This window comes from Coffea eugenioides, chromosome 4, assembly GCF_003713205.1.
Source record: "Coffea eugenioides isolate CCC68of chromosome 4, Ceug_1.0, whole genome shotgun sequence".
Lineage (NCBI taxonomy): Eukaryota > Viridiplantae > Streptophyta > Magnoliopsida > Gentianales > Rubiaceae > Coffea > Coffea eugenioides.
Window position 1 is genome coordinate 39,214,784 of NC_040038.1, and position 10,106 is coordinate 39,224,889.

Consider the following 10,106-nt stretch of genomic DNA (forward strand, 5'->3'; position numbering starts at 1 on the left):
TCGCAGCACCTCGGCTCGGATCACATTTCTGGCAGTCGCATCAGGCAGCAAGGGTTGAGAGAGGAGTGACGGTTGAAAGAGAAAAAAAGTGAGATGGAAAAAGGGGTGGCGGCTGAGTTAGAGAGAAAAACCAAAGGGAAAAGAGGAAACGAGATTGAGAAGAAAAACTGAGGAAAAAGCGAGAGAGAGAGCTGAGAGTGAAGGGCAGGAAGTAAAAAAAATAAATAAAACTAACTAAGAAAAGAAGACATCAATGGAAATATCGAGAAAGAGAGACCGAGAGGGAGAAAAGCTCAAGGCTTGGAAATCTGGAAGGAACTTGGGACGAGACCTTGCCTATTGGCTTCACCAGATTTACGAAACTGTGGAAAATTTTTCACTCCATCGCTTCAGACGCAAGTTCTCGGCTTCCTCTATATTGATTCGGTTTGTAATTACTTGCAGGTAACAAATGCATCTTGATTTAGCCAATTCAGTCCATTTTATGAAGTTTGGTGAACCATCGCATTAGTTCTTCTTGGTTAATACATATTTCATCTGTTAGTTCCTTTTTTGTTTGTTTTTTATTCAAAGATCTATTTTTAAATGACTAAAAGTTTTACTAAAAGAATATTAGACACGGTTGAAGGGTGGATCTGTGTTATGGCTGTCATTTTGGATGTTTGATGATGTAACTGGAAAATTTCTTTTGGTTCCTGATGATGCCACTATCGGTCTTATCAGAAATACAAACCCAGTGCATTTTTTTTCTTTTCCTCGTGTATCTTTCATGCTTTTCTTTTGTTTTGATCGTTGATGACTCATGTATTATTTGTTGTGGCTAACGTTGATGTCTCTCTTGTGAGTATGGCCTCTTGCCCTTGTCCCTAGATCCATCATGATAGCGAGTTAAGTCTGTTAGGATCTTTAGAGCCAGATTGAGGGGTTTTGCTGCAACAAGCTTGAATATCTCGGCTTGTTGCAGCAGTTTTTCCTTTTCTTTCTTTGGTTGCTGAAGTTGTGGCTGTGTTTGACGTTATTGTTTTGTTTGTTGTTTAACTGGGGTGCCATGAACATGTTTGTTATCAAAGCTGTTAGTTTTCATGTGTGAAGCTAAAAAGGATGAGAATCATGTCTTGGGGGTTTTGATGTTTTCCTTATTTTTCTGTCCTTGTATTGTGTTATGCTTTCGGGTTGGGGTTTATTTTTGATTCAAGTTGAAGATGCATGCTTTTGGTTTGTGATCTGAATTCGGTCATCAATCCCATTAGAATGATTGGATTTGGTGCATGAATTATTTGGTCATCATAAAAATGGATAGTGTTGATTTTCTTTGATAAGAAACCATGAAAGTTATGCCCAAGCTTTTGCGAAGTTGCAGATGGTCGAATAATAGATTGCCGAACCATTTTTGCATGAAAGTTTTCCAAGAATTTGCATCATTTCTTTCTATATTTTGTTGCTTGTTTGGACGATTGAAGTCCTGTGATTTTGTTGCTTAGATTAAGGTTTTTGATGTTTGGTTGAGACTTTATGCAAATGGAAGTTTGTATCTTGAACCCAGAAGAAGATTGCAAAGGTTTTTGGTTGCAGAACAATGTTGCAGCAGCTTTCTTCGTAGCATGCATGGAAATATTTTCCAAATTTTGCACTTTAACCCCTTGATTTTCCTTTAATGCTACCATGGCTCATAAAATTGGAAATTTAGTCAATCTTGACCCTTTAAAGTATTAATCTCTTTGATATGATTTAATCTAACTTCTTTTGGGTTGGTTTTAGTGAATTTTATGATGATTTTTGAAGGTTTAACAATTGGTAATAGATTCATAGTTTGATTTGGATTTTAGTGGAACTTCGAATAATTTGTCGTTTAATTATGATAAATAGATTACCATTCATTTTTTGTGAAGTTTTAGCATTTGATGTAATAGATCGCATCTTAAGCCATCAATTTTAGTATTTTGTTTTAGACCCTTAAAACTTTTTAATTATTTTAATTAGGTTCTTGTTGGCTTTAATTTCTTGCACATGGATGGTTTGTTTTATGTAAATACTTTAATTGATTTCACTTCGTGTTTAATTTTCATTTCATGTTTAATCTTTATTTCTTGTGATTATTAGTTAATTAAAGTGATGCCTTGACCATTTTATTGTTTTGGAGGGTAAAAATAGAAATTCCATCCCATTAGGGTACCAATTCAAGGGAGGTACACTCTACCCCTTTATTTTGATTTTCTACTTGACCCTATGTGCCCCTATATGACTTTATGTGTTTAATTGCATGCCTTTTGAATGTTTTCATTTCATTTATTTATTTATTTAGGATTGAGTTGTTTTAATTTTGTATATTTGTTTTAATTCAATTTTGATTATTTGAAAGGCATTTAAATGCTAAATTGTAATAGTTAGGGGGTTCAAGATATGTATTTAGATAGAATATGTAATAGTTAGGCTTATTTTATTTCATTTCCCCCCTTCGATTGTAGTTAGGGCCCCAAGTGTAATAGTTAGGGCCCCAAGTGTAATATTTGCTTTGTGTGTTTTGCATGCCTATGTGTTACATGTTCATCGCTTTCTTAGGGTCTTGCATCTAGATATCATGATTATGTGTTATGTGTTTATGTAATCTTATGTGTTTACATGCTTTATTATGTTTTATATTTTTTGTTTAGTTATAATTAATGTGTGACGTCACCACACTAGTCCAACGCTAGTTGTGGCCCCTTTTCCCGTCTCCACACTAGTCCAACGCTAGTTGTGGTTCCTTCACTCTGACTCTTCTCACTAGTCCAACGCTAGTGAGAATTCATAGATATGAGTTAGTCCAACGCTAGACCCTTAAGACTCATTCGTCCTTTAGATTATGATTGTGTGATAAAGTCACTTCATCTCATGCATGTTTTTTCACTTTTTAGGATTTTTACCATGTTGCATGACACTTTTCTTATATATGTACATCCTTTATCCCATATTCCCTTCTATTTATATTCCCTATTCCGTATTTCCCCTTATATGTATATTTCTTACCCCTTTGTATGAAAACATGACATTAGACTTGCGTTCCCATTTAAGAATTAAAATTAGACTAATACATTTGCATGATTAGATAGGAAAAACCCCTTGAGTATGGGATATGAACGAGTTTGGCTTTCTAGCCTTAGCACGTTTTTTTTAAGCCAAACTCGTTCATATTCCCTCTATGAAAGGAAAAATTAAGTCACGAACATTAGCTCCCCATACTGGTTATGATGCATCCCTTTAGGTCATGTATACTTGTATATTATTATTTTCCTTTTCTTTTCTTAGAGTCTCATATTTTTACATTATTCGTGACCTCTTCAAAGAGCCCCTATTGGGCATCACAATTAATGTGATTGGCACCAATTAAGTTTTGAAGAGATATTTTGACCCCCCGATACTCTCTTAGGTCTAGGGTTTGCATTCATATAGTACATCCAAATGTGATAAATGTTTAGGTTAAAATAAGAAAATCTTTAACTAAATCACGCAACTAGCCTTAACTAGGTCGAAAAGGTGCCTCGAATTTTTATCCTTACCTTCCCTTTCTTCAAATGTGACTCCCGAACCTTTTTCTTTGATTTACGTAGACTTGGAGTAGTTTAAAAAGGGTTCTTCTATTTTTTCTTCAAAATATTTTAGTTGATTCGGTACACCTTAACTCAATACCAAGTGGCGACTCCGATGTTTTATTCAAAAACCCTTTTTAAACTATAATCTGGGCCCAAATCGTCGCATTTTTAGTCCCATTTAAGCCCGTTTTCTTTACTTATTTTCTAAAAATTAGAATTCATTTTTTTAATCAAAAAATAAATCAAAAATCCATTTTGTTATTCATTTTTAAATCAAAGTTCATTTTTCACTGAATAAACTCGTAATTGATTTTTATTTTTAAAAATGGGGCGCGACAAATTAAATATAGATTAATATGATTATTTTAATGAGGTGATACAAAAAGAGTTACTCCCTCCATCCCGAAATATTTGTTCCACTTCGGGTCTCATACTTATTTTCAACAGTGCCACAATTTGAAATGATTTTGGTCTAAGTTCTAGCAATACCCTTATTCAATTTCTATGCATTATAACTTGTTGAATGGCAGAAAAATGATGGAGTGGTGACAAGATGTGTGGGACCCATGCCTCAAGATCTTCTCCAGCTATTTTTTGAGAAAGTATCTTGCACGGCCATTGTTTGCACTTGCTGTGGGACTCACGCGTATCAAGTGCAATTCTTGTAGTTTTTTCGGGCCCATCGAAAGATTAAAAGAATCTGGTATAGTTAAGGGCATGAGATGGGAATGGGGGAAAGTTTTCATTGCCAATTGTGGTAAGTGACACTAATTTTGTAACAGACCAAAAAGGAAAGTATGATACTTTCAATGGGATAGAAGGAATATAATATTTTTTTAACCTAGTAACTCCTTTGGATTTGATGCCTTTACCGATGAATGAATATGTTAACTTAGATGGTAAGAAAAAGGTAGATTTTGTTCATGCTTTGCATAAGAAAGTTTGTATCAACATTGAGAAACAAACTTCTCAATATATTCAACAAACTAACAAAAGTCATCATAAGATGGTCTTTGAGCTCGGTCATTAGGTTTGGGCTACATTTGCTCAAGAAAAGATTCCCTATCCAAAGGCATAGCAAATTATCACCAAGAGGTGATGGACCTTTCCAAGTGGTGGAGTTGATCAATGACAATACCTACAAATTTGATCTTCTAGGTGAGTATAATGTAAATGATACATTTAATGTTGCTGACTTAAACCCTTTTATTATAGATGATGAATGTGATTTGAGGACAAATCCTTCTCGAGAAGAGAGGAATGATGCGGGAGATCCAACTTCAAGTGATGTTCGAGTGAAGGTTCCTTTAGGTCTGGTCACTAGAGCTTGTGGCTAAGAGATTTAAAGATGTATTGCAAACTTTGGTTCATGCCTTTCAAGATCAATTTGGATCTTACAAACACATAATAGGAGTTGGACTTGAGGGAACTGATCATTATATGTTGATTCAAGCTGAGAAAATAAAGGGTGACGGATCTATGGTTGGATTCACCCTCAGATTGGGTCACGGATTGTGTCCCCATGAGCAACTATGTGAGGACTCATGTTTTATTTCTAAAATAATTATTTTTTATGATTATTTGCCCTAGTATTAGTTAATTATATTATCGTTACAAAAATTTCTTTTAAATTTCGCTTTATCGCGGGCGAATCGAAAGTTCGCGCATTTCGCGTCAAAACGGCTAAGTGAAAATTTAAGATTTATTCTAGACTACTAAGAGTGAATAATTATAGTGTTAAAGGAATTACATTGGAGGTTTAGTGCACAAGTGTAACAAACAAGAGAAAAAACGGTGGCATGGTACTCGCGCGCGCACTATTCCTAGTTGACTTTTGGACAACTTTTGACCACAAATCCCTCAATCTTCCAAAGGAAGATTCACACAACCAACCTCTCTGTTCTCTCTCATCTTGGCTGGCCAAAAACAGCAAGGGAAGAAGGAAGAAAGCTCACCGTTTTTACTCCAAATTCTTCCTACCATTTCACCTCAAATTTCTCATACAACTCACATATCACTTGGAGAGCAACTTTAGCTTGGAGGAGGACACCTTCTTGCTGTTTTCTTGGGAGAATTTCGGTCCAAAATTTCTGGTTTCTTCTAAAGTGAAGAGGTAGTTTTCATCAACCTTGAACCTTTCTATTTTCCTAAAAGATTGGAGCTTTATTTGCAAGGGTTTGAACCCTACACATGGATTAGGCTAGCGGACTTGAGGAGTTTAATTTCTTGTTTTAAATGTTAGGCTAGTAGTCTTGTGGTGACCTCTAGGTAGCAGGCTTGAGGTGTAATTGCTTGAATATGATTGTTATGTGTGTAGATGAAAAGATTATGGTGAGAAATGAAGGAAAGACCAAAGGAAAATTTTACAGGAATGCTGGCCAAATCTGTCATGTTACTGCCTAGCTTATATTTTGAATTTTTGATGCTCAAATGACTGTGAAACTGGTGTATATATGTTGTATATGGTGTGTAGAAAGTTTCTACCAAAAATCATTTGAATTGGCTGGGCAAAACTTGAAATTTCGAAATTTGAATAAAACTGGAAAATGTGTTCTGGTAGTCTGAACAGTACCACTTTGATTGAACATAACTCTTCGTACAAAAGTCAAAATTGAGTGCTGTTTATGGCATTTGAAACTAGACGTTTGTAGCTTTCCAACGGTATAAAATTCACCCTCTAGTTCGAAATGAGTGAGCTGTAGTGATTCGGCAAAGTTTGATGTCCTGTTCTGATGGCCTATCCGAGAGAAAAGTAGTAGCTGCATTTTGTGGCTCTATTTTATCTCACTTATGATTTGATTTTGAAAATGATTTGTTCTGATTAAATGTAGCTTTATGATTCTCGTTTCCAACGCCACCAACCATTCTCGATTCCAATTTGTATTGAGTGAAATATGGTTCAATTTCCAAACTGCGGCAAAGCTGGAAAACCCTTCCTTTTGTTGACCGACTGGTTTAGTTGTTTGTGAGATGTTTTATTTCGAAATTTTGATGTCAACCAACTATCAATTCTTTTGAAATGTTTCTTGGACCTTGATTTCACAAATGAACCAAAATGGGACTGATTTCATAGTGCAAAGTGTTTAAAAACGAAAAGAAAGCAAGAAGACAGATTTGCTTTGGAAATTTCTTGAACTTTGGTAGTTTTGATAACTACCTTCCCGTACGAGGTTTTTCATGAAATTTGACAGAGGAGTAGTCCTCATATGGAAGTTGAATTGTACCAAATTTGGTGTTATTCAAAGACTATTTTGATACCAAATGATGTCCCAAAGTTTACTTTCAAATCTGGAAAATTCATTGTTTAGTAGTGAAAATTTACCAATTTTAAGCTACTATATCTTGATGTTCAAAACTTCAAATGTAGTTCTGCTTATTGTGTTTGAAACTTTGTTTAGAACTCTTATTGTGTTATGAATTTCAGAGGCTAGTTCACTTTCTGTGAATTTTGCCGAATTTTCAAAGTTTGCTAAAAAACATGACTGAAACTGTCTTGTGTGCTCAAATCAGCCAATTTGAGTTGAAATTTGAATGTCTTCCATTAAGAATCTGGAAAAACGTCTTCTAGGAACTTTTAGTACGTTGAACCAAGATTCCAACGGTATAAAGTTTTCCAATTTTGGACCTCCTGAGAGTAAATTCTAATTTTCCTAAATTTGACGTGCAAAACTGAAATTTTCCAACTTGATGAGAAATGAGTTTTGGAAATTTTTCCCTTACCTTTTGATAATGATTGATCGTTTTAAACTCAATTTCATGGAGGAAATCAGTTTTCTTGTGCTAATAAATCCTCACTTTCGAACCTTTATTTTGAGTGGTTAATGTTCTTTGTTTGAGGTATTGACTAGTCTAAATAAGTGTATCGTCTTTATTGATAAATACATGGTTGTGAGTGAGAATACTTGTTAATTGTCCAGGTGCTCAAGGAGATCTGCAAGAGAATCTCGAAGCGGACGCCTAACAACTTAATTGCTCGTTCACTCACTCTTATCTTGACTTGGTGAGTGTCAAGTGTGTGAAAAATTGTTACGTGCTTAATTGTTATTATTGATTGAGTAAGTTGAATATGCCGGGTCGAGTGTGTACTTTATCGCACTCGTTCTCGTTTAAGTGAAGTATATTTGAATTGCTTGAAGTGAATTGTTAAGTGTATTAAGTAAAGTGTTGCAATGGTTAATTATGCTATGGTTGCATATGTCGATTGGAGTGAATCTCCTCGACTCCTAGTGATAATAGTGGGGGACGCCCAAATCTCATCGGCCGACCTTGCGACTCGAGCCGGCATGGGCTTAGTCGAGAAACTTGGTGAGTCATGGGAAAAGTGTATAGGCTTGATCTATTGGAGAAATCTCATTTGGCATACTCGAATAGTATCGCCTTATATAAAAAAAGTGCGGGTTCGGAGCAGGGGGAGTAACGGTGAACAGGGAAGAATAAGTGAAGTTCTACGGACTTTTAACCTACTCGGTTGACGGAGTGTCAACGCGTGGAGGTACTATTGAGCAAGTGGAAAATTGCTCTTGAGAGATCCTGTATTCTTATCACGTGTGTTTTATTGTTAATTGTGAATTACTTGAATGTTACAGCTTTCATTCTTATTCAAGTGTTATTGTTATTTGAACTACGTGTTTTGCATGTTTTCTTGGCCTTATGAGCATCCGCTCACCCCGTTAGATTTGTTTTCCTTAACAGGAGCTAAACTGGAAGGAATTACGAAAAAGCCTACTTGATGGCTCTTTTGGCTAGAATTTTAGAATGTTTTTGTCTAGACATCTTTTGGAAGTTGTATATTTTGAAAAGTGGATGTATTTTGAACTTGTGGGTAAGATTAGATATTTATATATGGAAGCGACTTCTCTTTCTTATTTCGTCTTGTCTTATTAGTTATTATGGTAATAAGCTTGAAGGGAATTGTACCGAGTCCTGACGAGAGTTGGGCAGGCGTCCCGTCAATACCCTTTGGTTCGCCTTAGGGAGAAGTGGGGCGTCACAGACTAATTTTAGTTTCTTCTTGTTCAGTCTTTGCCTTCAATCCGCATGAGAATCCGGCCAAGAATTCATACGCCGATTTGATTCGGACAATTTTTAGAGTTTTTTCTAATTTTTCCTGGATTTGTTGGGATTTTATTTAGTTACTTAATTGTTGGTTATTAGAAATAAATGGCGAACTATGTTAGCTATTTGGGTCACTACATTAGTTGTTTAAATGCAATAAGTGATGTAATCCATATTCGATTCAAATTTTGACTAAAGCTTTGGCTATAAATAGCCTTACTTTCGCTATGTAAAACATTAACTTGAGATTTCCAGCAATAAAAAAAAAGAGTAAAATTTTCTTGGCTTCTTGCAAGCTTTCTTTAAGAATCTTAGAGTTGACCTTTGGTGTTCATCCGACTTATCAATCTAGAAATGTAGAGATCGAGCTAGATTTTCTGCTACCAAACTTAGACATCAACATCTAAATCCCATAACTTGTCCTGCTATATATTGCGGCTAAAATCGTGTCACAAATGCTTTGTAGCCTTAGCTATTAGCCAAAACTTTATCATTTCAGTTGCTTCTATGAAGTTGCTATGTTCTTGAAACTATGTCGCATGTCCTTCTTTGTCAATTCTGTTAAATATCACTTTTACTTGCCTCATCAGGATATTTGGTGAATTTTCTAGAAAGAAACATTTTTAGAAAGGAAAACCATCTTAATATTGCTATAAGTATTTTACTTAAACCAAACCAGTTCCTTGTTCTAAAATTTAGCAATAAAGTCCTTGAAGGAAAAGTTTGTGGCCATTCCTATCATTATGTAATGGCACTACCAAAAGTAATTTTTCTCACATTTGATAAGTCTAGTTATGGGTAGACCAGAAAATTCACAAATGGTTGAAAATTATATGTTGAGAAATAATAGAGTTAAACCCCAAAGAGAAAAACAAAAAGAAAAAAGGCCTATCAATTTAGGGATTGTTCAACCAAAAACCATAACCCAAAATTGTAGGTCAATTGGATAATTAGTCTAAAGTGTAAGGATAATCAAATAGGTATAAGCAGTCGAAATTAGAATTTTAATGCTTCAAGTGGATCACTTTGATTAATTTCCACCTGACTAGAAGTCAATTAAGAAAAATTGCGCTTTAAGAAGACGATGATTTCATTTTGTAGTAGAGTTATTAAAAATTCTGTGATTTACTCAAGTTGTTCATGTGTCTAAACTTTAATGTGGATCTGCAAATATTGTAGTGCAAGAAACCTCCTAGGTAAATGTATTTAACTTAGATGAATATTAGCTCTTTACCAAGATTACACTACATAAGTTGATTAAAGAGATGAAGAAGAAACCCTAGTCTTGAAAACCAAGGTTGACGGCTAGAAAAGAGAGAGAGAGAGAGAGAGAGAGACTTGATGTGGTTTGTTTGCTCTAGTCGATCCACCATCTTTCTCTCTCCGAATTTTCTCTAAAATCATACACAAATTTATTCTATCTTCGTAGTTTAATTAAATTCTAAGGTATTTATAGACAAATTTATTTCCAACAAGAAACAC